Source organism: Lepidothrix coronata, unplaced genomic scaffold (genome assembly GCF_001604755.1).
Source record: "Lepidothrix coronata isolate B3197 unplaced genomic scaffold, Lepidothrix_coronata-1.0 Scaffold40, whole genome shotgun sequence".
Classification (NCBI taxonomy): domain Eukaryota; kingdom Metazoa; phylum Chordata; class Aves; order Passeriformes; family Pipridae; genus Lepidothrix; species Lepidothrix coronata.
In genome coordinates this window covers 5,887,123-5,912,446 of record NW_016690220.1, presented here as the reverse complement: position 1 = coordinate 5,912,446, position 25,324 = coordinate 5,887,123, and the positions used below count along the sequence as shown (strand labels likewise).

Below are 25,324 nucleotides of genomic sequence, written 5' to 3'. Positions count from 1 at the left end.
ATCAGAAATCAGATATTCTAATATTATAATATGCTGTACTATCACCTTCTCAGTTTTTAACTCTGTCACTTACTGTAAGCCCAAATTGAATTTTCAGTACCAGAATGGATGATCCTAGCATTCCAAATCTGAAAATATTGTATTAGCAGATTGAGGTCAAGAATTAGCAACAAGAAGCACATTAACAGAATGCTAATCGAAGCAAACCTTTCCTCCCTGCCTATGACTTTAAGATCTTGGTCACTCCTCAGTCATTTAATCAGCCTGTGTCACTGCAGTGTTATACAATGGAGACCCAAAAAGTGCTGCTTTATAACAGCACTGGAAACAAGAGATATATAAACTTTGGACTTAAAAAGCTCAAAGGGAAGGTGTGGCCATGATGGGTCATGCAGTCCAGAGAAATTTATTAGTAAGTAACAGGAACAGGAACAGTAATCAAAGGATGTCATTGAGGTAGGCATCATACATAATTAATGGAAAAATCCTGCCATTGTCCAAGAACCTGAGGACTTGTTGCTGTGTCTGCCAGCTCAGGTGGCTGCTGTTTAGGTTTTGCTTCTGGCTGATCTTCCAGCTGATGCAAGGGTGCAGGAGAGCACACGTGTATGCAGTGTACTGTGAACCGTGCAATTTCAATTCTCAACAATGTATGGAAACGTGGATCGGACATCCACACAGTTCTCAGTCTGTGAGTCATGCTGATGGATGTGGATGGATAAGCTTTAGGGTATTCAGCACTTCTTATTACCAATGCGGTTGGACTGGATGGAGGGGAGCTTGCAGCCTAGATGAATGCAAGGGGTTTTGAGTACTTTTCTGTTCTGGGTCTGAGCTGCAGCTGAGTATGTGGATCAACATGTGAAGAGAGATTGGGTGTGTCTGGGCTACAGCAAAGGCTTGAGTATGTGGTATAAATGCATAGTATGAAGCCAATAGCATAAGCTTTTCTATAGGCTATTCTCAAACATCAGCAGAAGAAAAACGTTATGTTAGGCTTAGTCTGATGACATAAAATTCTTTTGGAAGAATTCTATGGTTTATTATTTAAATAATAATAATAATATTCCCGTTGTCTGTTTTCCCATAGAGGTGAATCTTACCACGTCCTTCATCATCTTTTCCCAGAAACATCTCTTCTTGTTTTCTGTTTCTTTGTTTTCTTAGGGCAGACTTTTAGATTCCATTCACTACATTTCTGCTTTCATTTCACTTTCCTGCTATTCCCTCTTTGCATCAGTCTTGAATATAAAAAGAATTTTAATACTGTAAAGTTGCATTTAAATCAAAGGAAAAAAAAGAGATAATAAAAAAAAAATAAGAAGACATTTGGAACACCAAGACAATTGAGTATTTGTCTGAACACTCCTAAAACAGTATTTCTTGAATGCTGTGCTCTGCCTTCTCTGCATATGAAAAAAAAATACTCACTTTTCTGTTTTTTTCAAGTGTTCCCCTTTGGGTGACAGTGAAGTGGTTTGTGAGGTGACTTCATTTCTGACACCAAGGCATGTCTCGATGATCCACCTATGTTCCTAGGCCTGGAGACACCCCAAGGAACGTGGGAAGGAAACGACCCATAAGCCTGTTCTCTAAAATACCAGCAAACCTCATTACAGATACAGTGCATTAGCTGCAAGGATGCAGCAAGAGCAGCTTGGGGAGTCACTGGGGAAATGTTCTCATCCATTTCTCCCTGCTTCAGCTCTTGCATGATATAATTGCAAATTGTCTCCCTTTCAGTCCTGTCCCTGGGGCTTTTGAAATAAGTCTTTGATAGGCAATGTTCTGCAGGCAGTTTTGGTTTCAGAGGAGCTGTTAGGAGATCTGCAGTGTATATAGAGGCTTTCAGAAAGGATGAAGGAATAAGTACAAAACATTTAAGAGGTTCAGATAAATAAGGTTTCATCCCCCTTTGGCTATAGTTCAGACATGTATTTTATTGCAAGGCTTGAGTATCAACCTAGAGGCTAACATCCTTTCCTACCTGTGTATGTAAAATGAATTCAATAGGCTGAATTAATTTGGTCTACAAAAATCAGTGTATATCTCTTGCCATATGGTAGGACATTAGCTGAATCTCTGGCTCTCACATTGGGTAGGGGGTACTGATCTGTCAGAAAATGGAAATGTGTTGACTAGTAAGCCTGTATAAGCACAGCACATTCCTGTTGCTGAGATAACGTACTCTTTTAGTCTTTCCATGAGTCAGACTTAATGAACAAATCTGATAGGTTCACTGGCGTATGTTCACCAGCAAAAATCCTCAGCGATAATAGTTGGTTATTCCGCTTGTCAAATAATGCAGTAAATACGCTGTTGGAGAAAAGGTTTTCCTCTCCAGTACTGCTAAGGAAGTTAAAATGTTTCTCTTTTCATCATTGTTCAATTTTCATTCCGTTAATGAAATAATTGAGAATCAGGCCTTGAAAGTATGATTGCTTTATTAATAATGGATGGGCAACATTAGAAAGGGCTAATCAACCTGTTAGACTATTCTTTAATAATGTGTGCAACATGATGTTAGCATCGTAACACTCTCATTTGAAGGGGTATTTTCTTTGTGGTTGCATTTTCTTTGTAACTGATTCATTTAGTGCAAGTGGCAATTTTAAATCCACTACTCGACTTATCATTGCTGTCAACTGAAATACATCGAACTGGATTTGTAACAGGTGTAAGGTAATATATCTATATTTAGGTGAGATGAATACACCAATTTATATTATCCAGAACCTTAAAATGCAGTTTAGGCTAGCTCTGAGTGGGACTCAGGATCACTCACCCACCCTTGGCTGTCTTCAGTGTACTCCTCATGTCCCATGGGCCCATTTCGTCTCTTTGCCTGACATGTACGGGCACTGCCTTTTTGTTGCACAAACCACAGGTATAGCTTTTCTGTTTTTCTCTCTAGCTTTACTTTCAATTTGCGTAATTACGCTAAGCATGGCGCCAGCTCAAATTTAGTTATAATAGCCTGGGACTGGCTTTTCAAAATAATTTTTCTCATATGTTCTTGTGAGTTAGCCTCCAGCATGCAGCAGTAGTTTTGAAACGCTCTATATATTCAACAGTTTGGAGATGGAGCATTAGTAAAATTGATCAGATCTTTATGATGTGTTTATTTACCATAGTGGGAGCTGGATGGCATTCCTGAGATCTCCATACCCTTCCCATTAACGTCATTTTTTTTAATAAATAATGCGGGTTAATTGCACCCCGTGTAGCAACATCATAAGCTGGGGTATGTCTTTAAGTGGAAATATGTAAAATCGAAAAGCAGGATGAAAGATAGTATGTGCTGAAAGGTGCTTTGGTAATGGATGTGTGTTTTGTCAGTCTTGGTTTTTATTGGCAACAGTAGTTGAAAGAGACCTTGTCAAGCAATATATTGCAAATGCGCTGGTAATCTTGTGATTTCCTGTTGCTTCTACTCTAAAATGCACCCTAAAGTTCTGGCAATATAGCTCAGTAATAATAAAACCTCATTTTATTTTGTATAAATATGTATATAACATAAGTGTAATTAAACACACACATGTAGTAATATGTGCGATACATATGCACACATGTATGCATTCACTGTATGTGTGCATTCACTGTATGTGTCTTTATAAATATCTTTCCTATAAATACAGTCATTACAAGAAACTCTGCAAATCCAATATGTCAAGTTTTGGCAAGATTTTCAGAACAATTTTCTTGGTATTTGTATTTTTCTTTTTGGTATTCTTTGGCCACTGAGAAGAAGCTGTTCCCTAGAGGTATCTTTGCCAATGAATTGGTCTTTTTTCAGCTCCTCTGAGCACTGTTAAAAAACTGCAGGATCCCATAATGCACTGTCCTGGAAAGGTAAGTAAGGACATCATCAGGCAGTCAATACTTCTGCAGCCAGAGCTAAGACAGCAATGACATTAATATGTACACACATGTGTGATGTTGGCCCTTACAAGAGCCTGGGAGAATCCCAAGCATTAGACTCTGTTAAGGTGTGCAGAGTGACCAACAATGCAAAAAAGTGCCCCCTGTCAGTATGCCTTTTGTGTTGACATCTTCAAGAAAGGATTCTTTAGGAGCTCTTCAGATTACACACTGAAATCTTGCCTCCTTTAACCTTGGTCACACCACCTCTCTGTTCTGTCCTCCATGTCAGCCTGAAGGTTTCCTTATACTTCAGCTCAGGGGTGAAGACTGAATACTGGGAACCTCAGATTTCCAATACAAGGTGTATTACACAAAAAAAAGTTGTTTAGCTACCAAGAGTTATAAATCCTGTGAACTAATAGGCTGGGTGACCTTGTAATCTATCTACACACTCACTTGTATGTCAAATGCTGGGAAAAACACTTGAAACTCTGCAGGAGGAAACCATGAATTCACATGAAAATGTGCTTTTTACAAAGTTGTGTTAAAATAAAACAATGAAGGAAAGCTTTTCACATCTTTCACAAAAGAATATATTTCTACCTGTATTAATATTCCACTTTTACCCTTGCCTTCTGGCTTAACCTTTTCTTAGGCTGTATAAGACAGTCTTTTGTTGAAGCAGATAGTGAAAACCTTTATATCAAAAGATAGTACCATAATGAGATACAGTGTTATATCTAGCCCTAATTTCTTTCTACTTACTCTTTCTTTCCTTCTTGTGTTTTCAGTTCTTCCTTACCACTATTGCTGCTGCTTCTACCATTTTTTATCATGACAATGGCTGAATGTATGAATTGTACAGGCTAATAAAATAAGTTCTTTCACAATCTTTTTCACATTTTTTATTCTTCAGCCCTCAAAAAAAACCCAAAAAACAAAACACCAAACTTATTTGCTGCACATGTAATACCACAAGATGAACCCATTTATGAATGCTTTATTTTGTTTGCAAATCACATTCTTCCCTCCCCTTCGTTCTACACAGATTCTGCACTTGCGCCTGCAAACAGTAGCAGCAGCATGAAAAAATGTTCTTTTCTCCCATTAACAGTCTTCAAGATATTGCTGGGAGAGGTTTTCCCTGTTAGGTAGTGCAGAACACAATTAACACTGCTAATACTTTATGACATTCTAGAAAAACTGAAAAGGCATTATGTGAGATCAGTCACTGTGTTTCTCTCCTGTTGTGAAATCATGGAACAGTGCAAATGCTGCCTGGCCTTCCTGCAACACACTGTAAATCTGTATGCAGTGGGCTTAATTTTTTTTTCTAGAGGTCTCTGCTTACTGCTCAGCTGAGAGCAGCCACCCTGACTGTAGCATGAAATGCCCTCTGGACTGCTCCATTTCTCCTTTTGATCCTGCATTTTCTGGGCAGAACATATCTCTGCGGCTTCAGCTTGAGACATGGAGATAAGGATGAATAGTGCAAAGGAGGGTTTCCAGGCTCTGGAGAAAAATGTGTGCCTGGGGCTAGAACCAGAGCCAGAACCGCCTCTACAACACCCATACTGTTAGTGAAAGCTGATAGGTATAACATGCATAACAATATATTTTAGTATTTTCATTATTTTCTCTCTTCATACAGTTTGAAAAGCAGTCCTCGAAAAACACTCATTTAATCTTATGCTGCCCTTTCCAAGTACACACATCTGAAAACTGGAAAATCAGCGTGTATTTCTGTGTCCATTCATTCACCCTATTTTGATGTCTCTTCAGCGCCTCTGCAAAGAGTCAAGTACAAGCAAGGAAGGGCAACAGCAAAGCATCACCTTCCCAGCTGTAGCCAAGTGGTAAATGATTCTCATTTCATCTTTCTTCTTGCATACACACTCTGCATGTGTGCACATCTGATGTGCACCAGCAGCTACCAGAATCTGTCCCTCCACTTGTTTCTGAAATGATTTTCCCCCATTTGAAACAACAGTTGTTCTTCCTATTCCAAATCTTGCTTGCTATTATTTCATACTCCTTCTCAACTTACCTGATCATTACATGCTTTTATACTGCATTTGATTTTTCTCTCAACTTACAGTAAAAAGTCTATTAGCTATAGTTGGAAAATTGGACCTCTTCCAGCTGTGGGTAGCTCATATAGCCAAGATATGTTTTGCATGTAAATGGAGCATATTACATGTCAATTGAGTTGAAAAGCAACTCTTAAAACTCTTTTTAACTTTTATTAAATTTCAAAATTATTATGCCCTATGCCTAAATTAAACTTGAGAGCATTTAATTTTCATTTTTGTTTATCTTGTTATGCAGTCTTATTTGGCTAATTAATGCCATTTTGGCTTATTTGACATTCCCAGCAATAATTTCTCATGCAGAATATAATTGAAAAAATGAAAAAGAAAATTTCAATTAAAGAAAATTAACCTTCTTCACCTATTATTTTCTAAATTTATATATTTGAGGGATTTTTTTACCTATTTAAGCAAAATAATTTGTGACTATAATCATAAACTGTGAGGTTTTTTGCATTGGTTTAAATCAAAAACAATGCTATGTAAATTCTTGAGTTTACTTTTCTGGCTTTTCTACTGCAGTAGCTACATACAGAATTTTTAGAGCTTTGTAAATTATCACTTAATGATGTGGAAATCTCTGATGGTTAATACTTTATCAGAACCTCAATGGGACTTCAAACAGTAATTAAAGCAGTTTCAGTACTGTCCCTGTGTCTATGTTGTAATTGGTGACATCATTAGTTGATTAGAGTAATCAGCTTCTCTAAAAGAGTCTTGAGCTCAGTTTTGGTTGTAATATTGAGATGAACCTGAAACTCTGAATTATGAGTACTTTCTGAGCTTGGTATCTGAATTTAGATCATGAAGGAAGAAGAGACAACTGAGACAAAGTGTAACAAAAAACATAATAGAACAAAAAAAAGAAATATTGCCTGAATGTATTCTGGGTTTATAGTTAAACAGGATCAAATTTGCTCATTCTAAGAATCTGATTTTAAAATCAGGAGTTCATTTTGATATGTTTCTGCATTATTCTTGCTGTGACTTGATTCTTGTCTCTTGAAAATTTCAATGTGTCTATCTGTTAAAAATAATGGGATTGGTTCCATTTAAATATTGTATGATTTGGTTTCAGATTTTAGATAAGCTGAAATTCTGAGTCTCGTTAGGGATGTGTTTGCAAGCCGTATTGATTGAAACATTTAAATCAAGATTGAACAAATTTGTGGTAAATATCTAGTGCAGAAGTCTTCTAAATTACTTTCTTCTTCAGCAGAAGTTGGTGTTTAAACCTATTTAAGGTTATAATTTTTATTTTTTTCTAAATTAAAATTTAGTATTTCAGTAGAATTGATGTTAATCTCCTTGAAGTTGGAATACATTTTCCAAAATGTAAAGCAGGACAGAAGAGATGCATCCAGTATGGTATCACACTGGTGTTTTTTATATTTCGTAGAAACCTGACATCAAAGAGGTTGTCTAATACCTAGACTACAAAAAGATATCTCCATATTGTTTGTGTGAATGAAACTACTGTGGTTGGCCAAGAGGGTTGGTCGATTGGTTGTTTGTTTATTATTCCTTTCATTTGTAGAGGCTTTAGTTGCAAATATTTCCTTAAATCTTCCTTCTAGGACAGTGGCAGTAACACACATGCACATTAGTCAGAGTGCTGCACATTTTGATTTTGTCCCAACTTGGCGTAATATCTGACCACCAAAATGACCCATCGGAAAATGGTGTAGCTGATGCAGTTGTTATACCTGACCCTAAGAATCTATTTACTTAAGGTGCTACAGGAGTATAGTGATATTTTCATTTCGCATCTTCAGGAAAGTCCTTTTCATGTTCTGTTGAGTTTTAAGATTGCCCATACTGTTTGGGAGTAATTTTTGTAGCCCTCGTCATCTCCTTAAATGCAAATATTTTCATTTTTCCCTTGATAGCTGATCTTCAAATCTACTAAGAATTCATTTTATGTGCAACCTTCTTTTTCTTTCAAAACTGTTTTTAAAGCATGCTTTTACATCATCCTTTTTATTCCCTATTTCCATTTTTAGATTTTAATTCCATAAAATGTCAGCTCAGTTCACCTGCCTCCTACAACACCTCTTGTTTTAATTTAAAGCTTGACTCTCAAGTAGCTTCTTTCTCTCTAGTCATATTTTCAGCTTTTCTATCAGCTGATCTCTACATGATCATTATTTTCAATGAGTTCTCCCTATTTTTCAGATTCCTGTTTATGCTTATAAAACTGAAGTTAACGTCAAAGGAAGCATTTTCCACTCTGTAGTATGTACTGAGGTTGAAATTCTTCTTGCTCTATTATATTGTTTCTTAGGCTTTATATAAACACAATTAATCAGAATAGCATGTATATAAAAGAGAAGACAGAAAGTTGGGAGGAAAAAATTCCCATAAATGAAAGTTTACTAGAATGTGATAGTCAGAAGAAAACCATGTATATCTCTGCCAGGTCTTGCATTTGGCAAGTTTATGATCTCTGAGAATCTTTTATTTTGAGTTTAACAAAGATTTGAACTGCTGTAGTAAATGATACACTTTATAATCTCTAGAAACACTTAATTTCAGGGATCACAGATTTTAAAGGATCTATGAGGAAAGCAGCTGAGTTAGTATTTAACATCTTGCATCCATTGCCACTGGTTCTTCTAATTTATTTTAAAATAATGTTGTAATTTCTGAGGTCATTGATCTTGACAGAAATTGGTAAATCAAGGTTCTGTTAGAAAAACAGTTTTCCTGGTACTTGCAATATTTGCCAATTAGCACGTCTGTGAAGATAGCTTGAGAGTTCTGGGTAATCAGAAGATATCCCATGCAACAGTCACAGACTGAAACTACCACAGGCTGAGTCGTGAAATTGAAACTCTTTCAGAGCTCTTTCAAGTTTGTTTTTGTCAGTTTTTTTCCCAAATCAGAGATGCTGGTAACTAATGTTCAATTTTTACAAGTTCTGGTCGTATAACTGAGGCATAATGTTATTTCTGTGAGAGAAAGCTCTGAAGTTCATGTGACATAGCCAAACATTTTGATCTGACAATCTGTTGTTCACTGTGAATATTTAGAGATGCTTCTGTGTGATGCTTATCAGCGTAACATTTGAATGATACAGGTACATTAATATTTTTATAGTTTATGGCAGAATAGGTAAGTGCTATTATATTTATTTTTGAATGAAGAAGCGAACAGTGTAGATGAAATGAGATGCTCCAGGGCTCACAAGAAACCCTTTGGTAGGGCTGGGAATCAAACCCTGTTCTTTCCAAGTTCCCCTCTGCATGGGACTCTGTTAAAACTATGTAAGCAGCACGTAGGCATGTGCCCAAAGGCAGTCAGCTGCAGAAACTGAGCCTGAGGAGGTCGGAGGAGACTGTGACCACAGGCATGTTTTCTCTTTTAATACAGGAGAGAAATTCCTCTCTGAATTCTTCCTGACAAGTGTCAGCAAAAGGAATCAGCTACCCTGTTTCAGATATTGTTTCTAGAAGAATGTAAGTGCTTTGTCCAAACTCATCACAAGTTTCTATTCATACACAGGTTTCAGTAGCATTAAAAATCTGTCACCTTGAAAGAGTTTTTTCTTCTTACTTGATAAAACTTGTTGCCTCTTGTTTTACTTAAATTGAAAAATAACACAAGCCAAGTGGTGCATCATAGGTGGCACAGCCATTCCTATAGCCCTGGCTTTAGCTGCACAGATCTTCAGATGACAGTTCTCCCTCCAGAGTTTCCACACATTTGGTCCAGATAGGCTCAGAAGTGGGCAATTCGTTTCTCCTTCTCTGGACACTGACTCCAGATTGGTTTTCATATGGAAGTCCATCTCCTCAACCACCTGCTTCAGTTTTGTGAAATGACTTTTATCAGTGAAGCTGATGCCTCATGTGGTCTACCCACAGTCTGTTGCTTCGCTGCATATCATGTTTGGAAAAGCCAACCTTCTCAAAGAAACCAAAAGTCTCTAGGAAAAACTAGTGACTCAGAGCAAAACGTGATTGCTAACTAACTTTCTGCTTTTTCCAAGAGAGACCCTGGGTTTTGTCCTGCCCAGTGTAGTTGACCACCAAGTTGGGGATATTTTCCCATATTTTGTAGGTCAATCACTAATACAGCTATATTAGGAAATTAATTTTAATTGTAGAATTATGTCATGCTCCAAGTAATGCATAACAGCAGCTGCATTCTTCAGTAAAAAATGTAATTAAAGTGTCTAGAGAGGAACTTTTTCTTTGTTCTGTAGAGGAAAACAGTTAGTTGTTTCGGGGCTTATGCTTCTCCTCTAGCATTCACTGAGGAAATCTGTTTATATTTATCATATCTGTCTTCTTCCTGTGCATCCCTTAAGAAAAATTTTTTTCAAGACCAGGAAAAAATAAAACTAAATATGGCACAATAATATCCTCTTTTAAGCTCAACACAGTAATTTTTATCTATTATCTAACATATATTATTTTAAATACCAGAAAAATTATACCCTAGAATGAGCTGTGCTGCACATTGAGTTTTAATCTCCTTCTCCCTAGCAACCATCAAATGGAACAATAAGGGCAATAAATAGCCAAATAGTGTATCAAAAATGAATAAAAATAGTGTCTCTGCTGGGAGAAATGGGTCTTTAATTACTTTTCCTCTGATGTCCCTAAAATTGAAGGTTAGAACAATTAACAGTTGGAAAAAGCAGTTTCAAAATAGCCTCAGAAATGGTCTTAGTCTCCAGAACAATAGGCCTTTTCTAAAATAAACATGATAATACCCAGGGGATCTCTCGCTGACTTCAGGAAGTTCAAAAGGCATCTATGCTTCAACACACAGAGAAAGGAGAAGCAGCAGCCTCGGGTCGTGTCTTCCCTGAAAAAAAGGGATGTCTTTACACTGCATTAAATTGAGATGGCAGAGGTGTTGCTTTAGTATGACAGTGGAGGCAAGAGTAAGGTAGTTTTACCTTTTGCATGGGCAATTTGAGGTCATACTTGAGCTGAGGTACAAAGACAACCTTGATGAGGCTCAGTAATTGTTTAAAGTTGGTGGTTTAGCGAGTTTTAATAGCCATCCTGGGTTATTTATTTAAATGAAAAATGGCACTGATTCACCATATCCATGTGAAGTCGAGTCAGAATATGTTGTACACCATCAAGCTGACTGCAACCCTATAGCAGGAATTAAAATTGCAGGTGCTCTGACTTTCTGTGTTTAACAGAGGTTATGTTAAAATAAGCGATGTGTCTCTTTCTGTGCAGGCCAGAGTACTGTGGGGTTTGTATTTCCAAGGGTCAATCTCCAATTGAAAGGGCTGAGTAGTTGAAAATGTCTGTATTTGGGTAAATAAATGGTAATCTAGGTAGTTCTCTACTGCATTGCCTTTTGCTCTCTATGCTCTGCAAGAGAGATGAAGCATGTTACAGAGGTATGCTTCAACACTGCAGCTGTCTGTGTTAGGAGAATGAAATGCCGGCCCCTGCAGCTCTGTTAGGTGGAAGCAGCAGAGTACCAGAACTGTGCCTGAAATTTTTGAATTTTAGACTTGATTTGCTAAATGTGAGAGTAAGAGGAACCAGCTAGGTGTTATATCTCACTATTACTTGACTGTAAAATGAGTCTAGGAAAACTAATTGTCTACGTCTGCTGGCTAGCATCACACGGCCCGAACATACGCTGCTCTCCAAGCGAACTGTAAGTTTATAGATGTCATTTTACCACTCTGAGTGAATGACCACAGTGTTGTGCCTCCTAACACTTTAGGTGTTCAGTCCCTCAGACTGCTAATGCATTTTTTTACAAAGGCTCATAACAGCTCACAGGAGTCATTGGAAGTTTTGTAACTGACTTACAACAGGAGCTTTTCAAAACCCCACTCCCAGTAGATCCGACTTAGATCTGAAAGTGGTGACTTGCAAAGTGAAATTCAAAGATATGAGGATGCAATTTATTCTTCATCCAAGGCTGTTGTCTGCCTAAATGCATTATTCCTTGCGTGGGTTTTTCCTGGTCTACAGGTGGGAATTGATGCTGCATTAACTGTGCGGGTTATCTGGAACATCACCCTGGACCAAACATGCTGCATCATTGGGCTTCCACTTGCACCAAGGAGGATGAAGTTTTCAAAAGCATACAATGGGAGCTGGGTACTAGTTGCAGATTGATTAATTTTTTTGCTTGTTTCAATAATTTTTGTCTGTTTGTTTTGTTGTTTTTATTTATCTATCTATTTTTTTATTTATTTGAATTTTAAAGTAAATGAGTCAGTAGATTCATGGTAATACCATAAAGAAATTAATAAGCATTTCATGTTTATTAAGAAATACAGTTGAGAGAAAATCAATGTGGTTACTTTCAAAACAAAAAATTCTGGTTTGAAAGGTTCTTCAATTTGTAAGAGATTTCTTACCCATAAAATACTGTTGTGATAAAAAGATTTTTCAAGGAGAAATGTTTCACCGAAGGCAATTTTGTATTATTGTGTATTCTGTTGTGGTTTTTTTATGAGACTCGAAGCTTTCTAGGAGGAGAAAAAGTCTAAATAAAACCAAGAACTAAAATTTTTAGCTCATATTTTTAGAGAATCTTCTCTCATTTGTTGTTCTGAACTAAATATACTTTTTTTTTCCTTGGTTTTGAATTTAGTCTTGCAAGTTCACAGGAGAAAGCTGGCACAGAGAGCTCTCTTAGACTGCTATTTTGCCCTTGTGGGTAACTTGATGAGTTGGCGTGTACATTTACATTAAGAGATGTGATCCTCAACATTTTCTGAAGAAAAGTGGTATGGTGCAGTCAAATGCACTGCTGGGAGATGTTTCCTCATCTAGTATTACCCCCAATTTGCTTCTTGTTAGGATCATTCAATAATTATTAATTTTTGTCCTTTAAGTGAAAGTATTTTCTCTCTCATTTCATTGCTTATGACATTCTAACACTTGAAGATGATTTTCATACCCCCTATCTTTGTAGTCTTTATTTAACCATGCATTACTATTTTAATCTTTACCCAGAAATCACAATGTCCTCTGCTTTAATAATATTTTCCTCTTTTCTGTAAATTTCCTATATTTTTTGTGATAAAGACTTTTCAGAAACAGGAACACAATATTTTAGATGTCATCTCAGTGGTATATTCATTGGGATTTTCTTATATCTTGTGTCAGAGGTAAATAATACCATGTTCCTTTTTCTACTATAAAGTGCTATCTGTACTGTGTAGCTGAAATACATATTGTGTTTCTTCTTTTCTTTTTAGCATTGGGCGTTCATGATATAAAATAGATCTTGCTGACAGAATCCAGCATGGTCTTCAACTGGAAACCATTACAATAGGGGAACTTCTCTTATCTCCACCAGTCTCTGACTGGTGAAGCAGACACACTACACTTCTCGGAGAACATGCTGTCCCCTCAGGGTCATTTTTCCTCACTTCTATCTGTACAAATGACTGTAAAAGAGGAAGACCAGACTCTGTTTGTATGCTGTATGGTTAGATAGCTGTAGACACTGTATCTTTAGATAACTGTGCATGGAAATCTCTAGTATAACCTCTGTTTCAGCTGAATATCATTGATGAACCAGAGGCAAAATTTTGTTATGTTTTCCTACAAAGAAATTAATCAGAAACATGAGACATGTAAATGGATAATTGGTTTTACCAGTTGAATATTGTGTTCTTAGGTAGCTTTTTGAAACAACAAAGTACACTATGCACAACGTTTGCAATCAAACCTTTATAGCTACCCTTACAAAGGGTAAATTTGCTAAAAAAGATGGAAAAAAAGAGTACAAATTTTTACTCAAATTCAGCCTTTCTTCTCCTTTGTGAATCATTTGCAAGCAGAACTGAATTTCCGTAAACTTGTATGTTGCTAAAGGTTGTGTCAAAAGACATTTCTGTGTATGTACTATAGCTCTGTGGCAGCAACTTGTATTCAGAAAAACTAAAATTTTGAAGATTTTGGTGTGACTGCATTGCTGTGGGACTATATAAACACTTCTAAGTACATCAGTGACCAAGCTCTTTGATGCACACAGGGAACTTGTCACAAATGTCTACTCTCTTGTTAGCCCTTCAGGCTATTCAGAATTCTATTTTTCTCACCAAGCACACACTTCTGGCAGAAGCTATGCTCTCTCTTGGAAACTATGCTTTAGCAGTCACATCTTCTAGTCTTCACCTCTTCTTATTCTCTTGTCTTTTTCAAAAATCATCTTTTTATCTGAAGAACTAGTGTTCACTTGGCTGGCTAGCCCCACTCAAAGCATTCATGCTTTATTCTCCTTTCTCCCTCATAAACATCATTAATCTGTAGCCCATGACTTCTTTGCATATGGGTTTGGAAATGTTTAGAAAGCTAGGAGGGAAGAAGGTAATTGCAGCCAGGTACTACTGAAGAAAAGTTATTTGTCTATATATGTTGCCAAAGAGCAGCTCTGACACCAGTCAGAGCTTCTGAGGAACTGGAAGACTTTCGTTCTGCAAATGAATTCCTACAGTCCTGTTGAAATGGTCAGTTTGATGGAGCAATCAGGGCTGACAGATGCCCAGTGCCTCCCAGAGCAGTGATTTTGTTTCATCTAAAGAGATAAAAAGCAATACTGGCTGACAGAGCAAGGTCTTTGGAGCCTTTCTTAGCAGGATACGTCTTTCTACACTTTGCTCCTAAGCGCTCAGTATCCCATGGCAACCTCTTTTCTTCAGGGGGCTTTAGATTTTGACATATCATTAATACATGAGTTCAGGAAGCAAAGCTGCAAAGCTGGAGATTGGTTCATGGATTAAGCTGAGGTAAATAGCAAAGAAATGTAAAGGCAGGCTGAAACCAATTTTATGGTCCTTCCTTTGGGATTAATGCCTAAATTTGTTTGTCTGGTAATGAAGAAAAGTAATCACCTGCAGATGCAGGTAGAAATTGTAGAGGAGAGGTGTTTTTAAAGAGGAGACCCGCAGGATACAAATGCCAAACAGTTTTTAAAAACTAGGGTATTTTAAAGCATTAACTGCTAATTGAAAAGGAAGGCTAGTGTAATTCATTCAGTATGGAAGTATTACACCCTGTTTGACTGCAAAATAGATTTTAATGAGAGGGCAGCAAGACCACTGGTAAAAAAAGTAGGGTGAAGTATAAACTTCATATATGCTTTGGTACATAATAGACTGAAACACTGCATGGAAATTAGGAACTGACTCAGTTCATCCTTTTAGTATGTTGGGTCTTCAGCTACTGGAGAGTAGTTTTGCCTCCCAGTTGCTCTAGCAGAGGCATTTGCAAAGTATGGGACTCATTCACAAGCTGCGAAAGATAAGGATCCTTCACATGTGTAAAAGGTAGTATGAAGATAATAAGGAGCAAACACTACTCATGCTGACTGTACTATTCAGGATTATTCATTAACTAACCTCAATCTTTGATTTCTGTCAAGCTCAAAATATGATGACTGGTCAACAACATCCAAATCCCCTTTCCTCTGGAGTGCAGAGGGCCTTGCTTGGCAAGAAAATGAGAGTGTGTTAGCATTTCCAAGTGCTTATTGTCTGCCCATTATAGGCTTATATCAATATTTGGAGTGTATAGGGAGGAAAGATACATAGATGCAGCTATGGAACCAGATTCTTACTTTTTTTTATTTATTTATGAGATGCAGAATCTTAGTTCCACCCAAGGTGCTTGCTAGTTTAACTGAAGGCAATTTCTGAAGCATGAGCTACATCAATAAAGGAATACAGGGTCGTAAAATACATTCATGAATTTTGTCCCCAGCTGTCTCTTGGTGCAAATTTGTCAGAATATGGCTTCAAACTTAAAAAATAGTTGGTTGTGGTTGTGGGTGAAAGGAACTCAGGAAGAAAGTCAGAGAATTCAAAAACTAATACCTTGTGGAATAATTTTTCATGGATTGGTAGAACTTCATTTATTCCAAAGTAGACATGAAAAGGATGTATATATGTATACTTCATCTGGAGAAAATAAATGGTAGGTTGTGTAAATTCTCTACTTTTATGTCTTATTTACCACCACTGACACACAGCAAGGTGTCTAAATGCATTTTGGAAAGACAAGCTGCTTCTGCACATACTTTATTGAAAGGACATATCTGAAGTTGCTGATCTAGTAAATCAAGCAGAAGGTCCTGCTTTGTTGTTTGTTATTAATAGTTTAAATGTAAAATGGTGATCATTTGTAGGAGATAGCATTAGCAAAGACCATTCCATCTGAATGCAGTTGAGCTACAGAACACTTGAGAAATGGTAAAAATAACGTTTTAGATGCTGAACTTTCTAAATTAGATCTGACATTTTGTGTTAGTTCTTCAGCCTTAGATTTTGTAAATGCATCTAGAAGATTTTGGGAGAGAAATGTCATCATCTGTTCTGATCTCTTGCCCGGTATAATTTTCCTTAGGCCAAAATAATGTCTTAGACAGTAGCACAGTTAATTTTTCTATGTCCTGTCTGAAACATCAACTTTCAGATGTTAGGGAAAGATCACAGAGTGACACTTGATGAAGTATTCAAACACCTGTCAGAAAAATACACAACAATAACAAAAATGGAAATCTGTATAGAAAGCCTTACCTATACTGGCATATGGTTTTATTGAGCCTGATAAAATTGTGTGTCCAGTCAGATATGAGATCCTCTCTAGAGGCTGTGGATATGCTGTGACTCTTCAGAAAATAGCCATCATACTTAGGATTGAAAGTGCTGTGCACTTACATAGATGAAGTGTTACTGCTATTTTTTCTTTAGTTCACCATATCTGCTTAACCATAGCTCTGATAGACTGCTTAGAACATTGAACAAGTTTTCTGCAGAGTGTTGTCTGTTTGTATGGCCACAATCACACAGCATGCCTTGTTCATCCTTCATATCCAAACTTTTTGTAATGAAATGGTACAATACCATGCTATTAATTCTGGAAACTTTACTGCAAGACATATAGTTGTAGTTTTTCCTTAAATCTATAGTTCTTGGGAGAAGCCAAAAAAGAAACTTAATAGTCTTCATGATAACAGGGGAAAGTGTGAAAATACGGTCTTACTGCACTTTGGAGGTTCAAAGCCACATTTAAAACTTCCAATTTTGTTTTTAGCCAGCTTGTGTTTGGCTAAATTACTGTCCTATTTGGAGCTGATGATGCAAATGAGATCCTCAACTGCGGGTTGATGGTCATAAATGCCACTTCGAGATAAGCCATGATAGCTACAATAACTTGGAATATGTTGATCTCAGAACACTAGAGGTGAATTAGCTGTGGTGGTTGTTATGGTCCAATATTTGCCCTTCTTCCCATATCTTTCAAGGAGTGACTTCTCATGAAGAAGATGGAAACAGATACTCAGGAATCCTTCCACTCTCTGGGGAATGACAGCTTTTCTTCCCACAAACTGAACACTCAAGCCTAACCTAATGAGATGTGGGGCACTGAGACTGTTCATGGCTGGACATATGTGGAAGATGTGGGACTAAATGGTGGAAGATCTTAGATTCTTGATTTAGAAAAATGTACTCTGGTTGTACTTTAATACACCTCTAACATACATTTCTCAGATATTTTATTCAGCATGACTTCCTGCTATTGAGAGATATTTAAATGAAAAAAGGCCTGGAAAAATTGCAACAACTGCAAGAAATAAGTGTAAGTATGCTAGTTTTGTTGTCAAGCCATCAATATGAATTGCCTTTACATGAGATGATTTTTATAAGGGTGTTAACAAGCTACCTCCTACAGAACTTGATCGCATTAACATCAAACAATCCTACAGCTACTGGGGAAAAGAAGGTGCAGCTGTGAGTGAGTAGTGCATTTCATAACATTTTCAAGAGGCAGATTCCATCTCAGAAGCAGCAGAAACAACAACGACAAAAAAAGGGCTTTTGGGTGTGACCAGGCTTAGGTGAACCGACTGACTGCAGATGGCCTCACAAATAAAGAAACAAAAAAGCGATTAGAGCAGCTTCAAATATCCTTTCTGTTTTAAGAGACATATACTTGAGTGGGTCTTACTGTCTATACATTTTAGTTTCCCAGCTACGGTATGTAGCTGAAACTCCCTTGTTATATGACTCTCTTCCCATGTGACTGGAAATTTTTAATTTAAAATTAATTTTAAAGGTTCTGCAATGCAAGCACAGAGAAGGGATGAGAATGCTGATGTGTCACATATCTTTTTCTTCATCCCTCACCACCCCCTATCATTGGAGATTCTTAAATAAATTTTGTTACATTAATATTTGTAATTTATGCTATTTTTCCATTTGATTGAAAGCTGCTTGCAGATTCTGCAAGCAGAATAAAGGAGCTGATGCTTGTTGCTCTCACAGAAGTTGCAGCTGGAAGATGCTATGTGTCTCTGTACATGTACAGAAGGCTGCTGATTCAAGTATCTATCTTGCCATGGTCCTACTTCACCACCATGTCCCTAAAACTCAGAAGCTGATTCATTTGGAGCTGTTAAACAAGCATTTAACTGTTAGTATTTGTTCTGTACCCTTTCTCCACCCTCATAGTAACGAACTTTTTCTTCCCATGTCCTTTCTGATACCTATATGAGGCAAAAGGGAGCATGTGCTGTGTGTGGTGTAGCACTTTGTCTGCTGGGACCGTCCCTGCAGTGGATTCATGTTTGTGTAGCAGCCTAAGGCTCACTGTCTCAGGCATTTCTGAAGCAAAGAACAGTTAGATTAAAACAAGATAGCAAAACAGAGTGCTAGGGGTAAAAGTTATCTGCATTTGTTCTACAGGTCCTTCTGATCTCTCCTCTGAACTGCTCAACAGTTATAGGACTTCATAATACTCCTTGTCACCAGGTGCTGCTCTCGTTGAAGTGGCTGGGCAGTGACAAGACATCAGAGATGTTTTCTGTCTCTGACCATAGGACATGTGTGGCCTTTCTGTATGAATGAATACATTCATTATCTATTATTTTTTTAATCCCCAACTCTGAAGTAAGCTCAGAAACTACACAACAAAATATTTTAAACTGTTCAACATACATAAATATTTGAATTTGGAGTGGCTGCTAAACTGGGTTTTAAGCACCTTGTGTTTTCTTCAAGCAAGTCAGTAGTGTACTTGTGGCACAGATAAGTAATGCAAGGTGTCCAAACAGGGTTAGTGTCTTCCATCAGATCACTAATAAAGTCAGAAAGATGGACAGGCTTTTGGCAGTATGGTCCTTTATCTATGTCATATATACATATGAGTACGCAATAAGAAGTGCACGTAGCTTTAGTCTTATCTTTTTATTCTATAATTTTAGTAGGCTGATATTAAAGGCAGAATACAGTCCTGTTTCTGTCTGACAGAACTATATCATCTAGTAGCTTCATTTTTTCAACACCCTCTTGCTCTTATATGGCCCCTACCTGTTTTTGCACGTAACAGCATCCCAGTGCAATTTTACAGAATTCTGATAGTTATGAAAGCAGGCCTACATTTTACAGCTTTTTGTCAGGACAGAAAGGTATAATTTTATCTGTATCTTAGATGTGTAGAACCAGAAACCTAAAGAGAGTGAAAAAAAAAAAGCATATAACTTTCTTAAACACATATAATTGAAAAAACATACTTAGGCTCAAGTGCTGATTTGGATGGGATATGTAGCTTTGTCAGAAAGGCCCTGGCAGTTCAGCCATTCTTGTACTCTGATATTCTTTAGTGGTCAGTGTCAGCCCTATGACCCACACCAAGATAAGAAGGAAGTAAGAGGTAAATACAGAAAGGAAATAACAAGTATCTTCATGTGTCTAGGCATTCCTTTCTCTCAAGGGTGTCATTGAGTAGGATTATTCATTATTCTTCATATTTTTGTAATATTAGAACAGTTGTCACAGAAAGACTTTTAAATTATACTATATCTGATCCTGCATCCTTCTTTTTATCTTAAATAATGTTCACTGTATCAAACCATCAGTTAGTTTTGCAGAAGATATTTTTCACATCTGATCTTTTCAATGACTTTATCATTTACCTTCATTTTCTCACAAAGGTCTTCGGAGCTGTTGCAGTTAAACACGCTTACAATTTTTTGGAGTTCAGTAGAAAGAAGACAAGTAGCAGAATTAAAACAGCAATGAGAAATCAATTTTACAGTGCTAGACTCCTGAAGATCTATGGACCAGGAAATCAAGAATTCTCTGAGGTGCTGTGCAGACACTGCACTCCCTCAACACACGTGTTTTGCCCTGTAGCTTCCTCAAAGAGCCGGATGGGAAACAAAGCCCGAAGGTCACATTCTGTTGTTCTGCAGACTTGAAGGCATTCATCACTGTGCCGAGTCTTTGGCTGTGTTGTGTCAGCACTTCATCATGTTTCATTTCCTTCCCCTGTCTCTCCTGCCTGTGTGTGTGCTGGGAAATATAAAAAAAAAAAAAATAGCTTCTGCTTTCTTGCTCTTGTCCTTAAGCATGGCAGATGGTAGCTCTGTTTCAGAGTGTGCTCTAGCAGACTTTGATTAACAGTTAGTGGGCTTTCAGGCTTTGCTTCCAGTCATATGCCAGTTCCCACTATTAACTGTTACTGTTTTCACTGAAGTTCTTTGCTGAATTGGTCAAAGCAAATTCCACAGTGACAGGCTTAAAAGTGGAGAATATAGCTTTAAATAGAAAATAGTAATATCTTTGTATACGTCACAGGTAATTTAACATCTGCTCTTGTATCTAAGGTAATGACCTTTTGTTAATTGTTGAAGCAAATGATTACATCATCATTAGAAAATAATGTCTTTAGCATACTTTACTGCTAGACCAGTTCCAGTTTCTTTAGTGTGTTCTGACATCCCACATCACTGATTTTCTGGATAGTTAGAAGATGGTATCGGTAGTCTCCTGAGAGTCCTCTTTCAAGCTCTGCACGGTGGTAGCTGATAACTTTATGAAAGTAAAAGGGACAGTATAAAACTGGAAGAAGATCACAGAGCTTTAAATGTTTCCTTGATATTCACTGGACCTCTAGAATGAGCAAAAGTAATGCCAGAAATATTACCCAGGAGGTCAGTTAATATCTTTCCTGCCTTAAAGTCTCAACTGTTACTGATGCTTCATAAAGCTATTCATTTCTCTGTGGAGTTTAATAGCTGTGGGGTTTATGGTTATTTTTAGAGAAAACATAAAGCAAATGTCACCTGCTTTCTCTCCCTTACTCCTCACCAGTATTGCTCTTCAATGCTCTGTACCGCTGACTGCAAAGCTTAATGTTGATGGATACTTGTACAGTCCAATACTTGGTTTCCCATCATTTTCACTAAAGCTATTCCCATTCAGAGGAATGGGCTGACAGAAGTGTCCTCCTGCAGTTCCTTTGAGTTACACGGCAGCAGCCGTGGTGAGATTCTCATTGCAGAGGAGGTATGTGTAGACTGTTGAGGGATTCCTCATGCCAGGAGCATGGTAAGCTTCAGTGGTGGCAGCTTTGCTGCTGAGGATTTTGCAAACTGCCCCAGCTTTTCCCTTGGGATTCATTGTACAAAGGTTGTGAAGTGCAGTGGAAACCTCAAAACTTTCTGGTTTTCTTACACACAAGAGTAAATATTTCATGTTTCCTAGGTGAGTAGATGGATTTAGTCTCATGTGACTAAAAGAAATAAATATAGAGTAACTTGCCTTCACTCTAAAACAGTAATCTTTTTTTCTTCTCATAAGCTATGCACTCAGGCTTGCAAACTGAAACAGCTTGTAAATATACTGATGGGGAAAGACACATTGTGAAACATTTCTCACTCAGCTCTGAAACTTAGATTCCAGTTAAGTTTGTAGAGCATTTTAACTACATATTCAGAAAATACTAATCCCCAGGTATGGTTAGGCATAAGTAAGCTAAAATGGTTTAGACTACCTTATCATGCCGATACACATGAAACTTCATATGCATTTCAGATCAGAGAGTTTTGAAACTTGGAGGTATTTTGATGACGTTATTTTCCTTTCTCACCTATTTGCACCTGTGCCTCCAGGTTCGGGCAATGCCTTGGTGTTTCTGAAACAAGATATTCCAGCTCTTCTTTCAATTAAAATGGTGGGGGGTTGGCTTTTATCTCAAAACTGTGTGTTGTTGCTGGTCAGGTCAAATCAAAATGCAGCTGTTTGGGTAGAGCTTCAGAATATGCCTCTTCTTACTCTTAAATATCTTAAGAGGGTTAGACCAGAATGCCAGTCACTTGAATTAACAGAGCATGAGATGTAATGAAACTATAACACAATGATTATATGTGAAGCTATGCTTTTCATGCTGTCCTTTTATTATATTTCTCAGATAATACTAACAACACAGGCTCACTCTGAGAAAATGTCAGTTTGGATGAAATGGAATGTTTCTAAACTGTCCCATAAAGATATTATATAAGTAATTAAGCAAAGCTAGATGTCAGGGTGACAGATACATTCACAGTGTAATGACTGTGACTCCTTCTTACTGAGAGCATTGTCACTCCTGACTTTCTTGCTGAATGTACATATTCAAAATTTATTATTTTCTCATATTTGAGTCTACATATGTAGATGTTCCAAAAATAAGGTATGCTGTTGAAGAATACAAATTGTTATAAACTGAAAACTGAATTAAGATTACAGAGTAGCGGTTTTATGTTTTATCAGCATGTGTGTGTTTATATATCTTTCAAAGTATAGAAGTAATGCATTCAGCTTGTTGCTTATTAATAAATTCCTGTACTGGACAGAAGTCCAGTCACTTTATCTCACAGAATTTTTCCCCTTTCATCTCAGCTAAATTTATACTGTTTTCATTGCTTGCGTATGATGAAAAAGTTAAGGCCTAAGTGCAATAATGAGGTCAATGAGAGTACTTCAGAGAACAAGAATTGTGGAATTGGTCAGTTTTATTTAGGACAGTGATTTGTATTCTCCGATTGACATGGTGTTCATGGACCTGGAGTTGGAAAGGACAATGAAAGTTCTTCTGTAGTGCAACACCAGCAGCCTGGTAAGCACGACTGAATGAACATGTAACATGTCGGTCAGTTGACAGGCACTTCTACCACTAGAAGAACCTAGTGAAGACTTGCAGCTTCTCTGCTGCGCTGATCAAACCCAGCTCTCCTTTTCTTCCCTTTTAGTTCAAGCCCTGATAATAACTTCTCAATTTCTGAACAATCTTACTACCATGCCATTCGTGGCAGGAAGCAATAAAATTTGCTTTTCTTATGGTTACTTTTCCTTCCGCAGGGTTCAGGGAAGCATCTCGACCAAGAAACACAGTAGCAGACTGGAGAAGAATAGACTGAGCAATGAGAAGTTTTCTGGGCCCTTTTAATTAACAAAAGTTTTAAGGATACAGGCAACTTGTGAATCGAGGGTGTTTAAGTAGGTGCTGGGCAACTATAAGTTTAATACAAATTTATCCATATCTGAAAACTTCAGTTTTAATTTTTGCTACCCATTTATGTATCACTTTAGCTTAAGAAAATGAATCTGCAGAATAAATCTAATTAAGAAAACTCTCTTTAGCAGTTAGTTTCTCTTTTGTGTAGTATCACCAAAAAAAATTATTTCCAAGTGATCTGGTTAGGTGATATCCTCTTTTGGCTAGTTTGTAGCAATTTGATATGTAATTCAGTATTGCAATTTAGACTAGCACAAAAATCTGAACTCTTGGAAATCAATAAATAGAACACGATGCTTTAACACAATTCCTCAATGATGCAAGATATGCCAAGTGCAAATTAAAACTGCCTCTGCTTTCTATAACTTTCCTGAGAATTTGAAATCGAATTCAAAATTACAGTAATTTTCTCTTGTAGTGATCCCCTGGAGGAAATTGGTAAGCTCAATCCTAGGGAAAGAACCTGTCTCAAAAGTACTGTTCCTTTGTGATGCAATTTCTCACTCCTTTTAAATCAAAGTAGATAAATTGCCCTATGAGAAACAAATCCAAGAGCCACACAAATATTTTTGAAAACAACAGATGGACAGCATATTAGTTGCCATATTTAATTTTCAACTAAACAGAAAAAAAGGTTGTTTAAGTTCCCTTACATTATTTTTTCCCTGTTTCTGTTTGTTTACTAGTAATGAGTGCATTACTAGTGCATGCCATGTTTTTAAATCTTTGATTAAAACCAGAAGGCTTTTTTGATTACTTGTTGGACCAGTTTCCAACGGCTTTTTAGTCACTGGTTGAGTAACATGGTTCTAAGATACGGGTAAAGTGCAGCTGGATGAAACAGAATTTGGGAGAAAACAGTTCTTGGTTGATCTTTCTTAGGAAGTGAGAATGATCACAATCTTATACTCGCCTCCAGATATGGAAACATGTCTTTGAAACTACTTTTTCTAATGAATAAACATTGTCTTTTATGGTTATCATATTTTAATCTAAGGAGAGGAAAATCTGTTTCTGAACTGGGCACCCTGTTGCACTGGGAAGATGATAAGTTAGCGAAAAGCATATATAAGATGTTAGTTATGTTATTTAATGAACTGTTAAAAAGTGTTGGCAGCATATTTGTGATTTTTTTAGTTTATTTTTGAGTCAAATCATTTGAAATTCTAAATATTTAATTGATTTTTTAAAAAAAATCACAAAGCAGCTTATAATTGAAAATCACTGGTGGATCATACCTCAGTCAGTTCTTATTGTGAACAGTCAAGAACCATAAGCTTAAAGAAAGACTGTAAGTTTGCTTTCATTTCTCTTTGTACCTGAGTTTCCTCTTGACCTGAAGTGCCTACTACATGAAACTGAGCTTTCAATTTTCTCTTTCTGTTCTGCATACTAGTGTGAGGAATAAAGGAGCAACTTAAAAATGTGCCTGTGAACCCTATTCTTTCTGTATGAAAAGTTGGTTGTTACAATCCACAGATGAAATCAGAAATTAATGCCCTGACTGAACTCTGTTTAATATTTATGATCAGATACAAAATAGTCTTTAACAGAATTGTGAATGCGAACAACAAAATAAGTAATTTAAAATCATGTTTTAAACATTAGATTTTGGGAAGATGTCAGGAGATGTCTCCACACCAACCATGCTCCTATGGTTAAATTTTTTAATAAATTCATCTGTGGCATAGGGATGGTGTCTGTTTGTTTGTTAAAGGAAACAAAAAGTATGTGAATCTGAGAATTATGCTTGTTTGCCTTGTGGTATTAAGGTCTGGGGGTGTGCACTTGCATGGCACTGTATTCAAGACAAGCAATACATCATACTTACCACTGAACAAAAGGAAGTGAGAACAGGTGTGAGACATGTTCCTGAGAACTGTGAGAAAATCAAAATTCAGCCGGGAGAAGGGTGAATTTTTAGCAACATGGTAGAGCATGGAGTAAGGAGGTTCATCCTTCCTTAGGAAAATGGGAAAGGTGGTGCTGTATTATGAAATAAAGGCACTGAGTAGACAGCCCTGCGGACCAGATGCTGACTGCTATGGCCATCCCCAAATTTGTGTGATAGAATGGAAATTCTGG

At 37.1% G+C, this 25,324-nt stretch overlaps 1 protein-coding gene across 18 annotated transcripts in view; it reads left to right on the top strand.

Moving 5' to 3' along the window:
* The window catches only part of LOC108496469 (poly(rC)-binding protein 3-like), a 492,944-nt gene that overhangs the window by 234,944 nt on the left and 232,676 nt on the right, over positions 1-25,324 (top strand). The window lies entirely within an intron of this gene.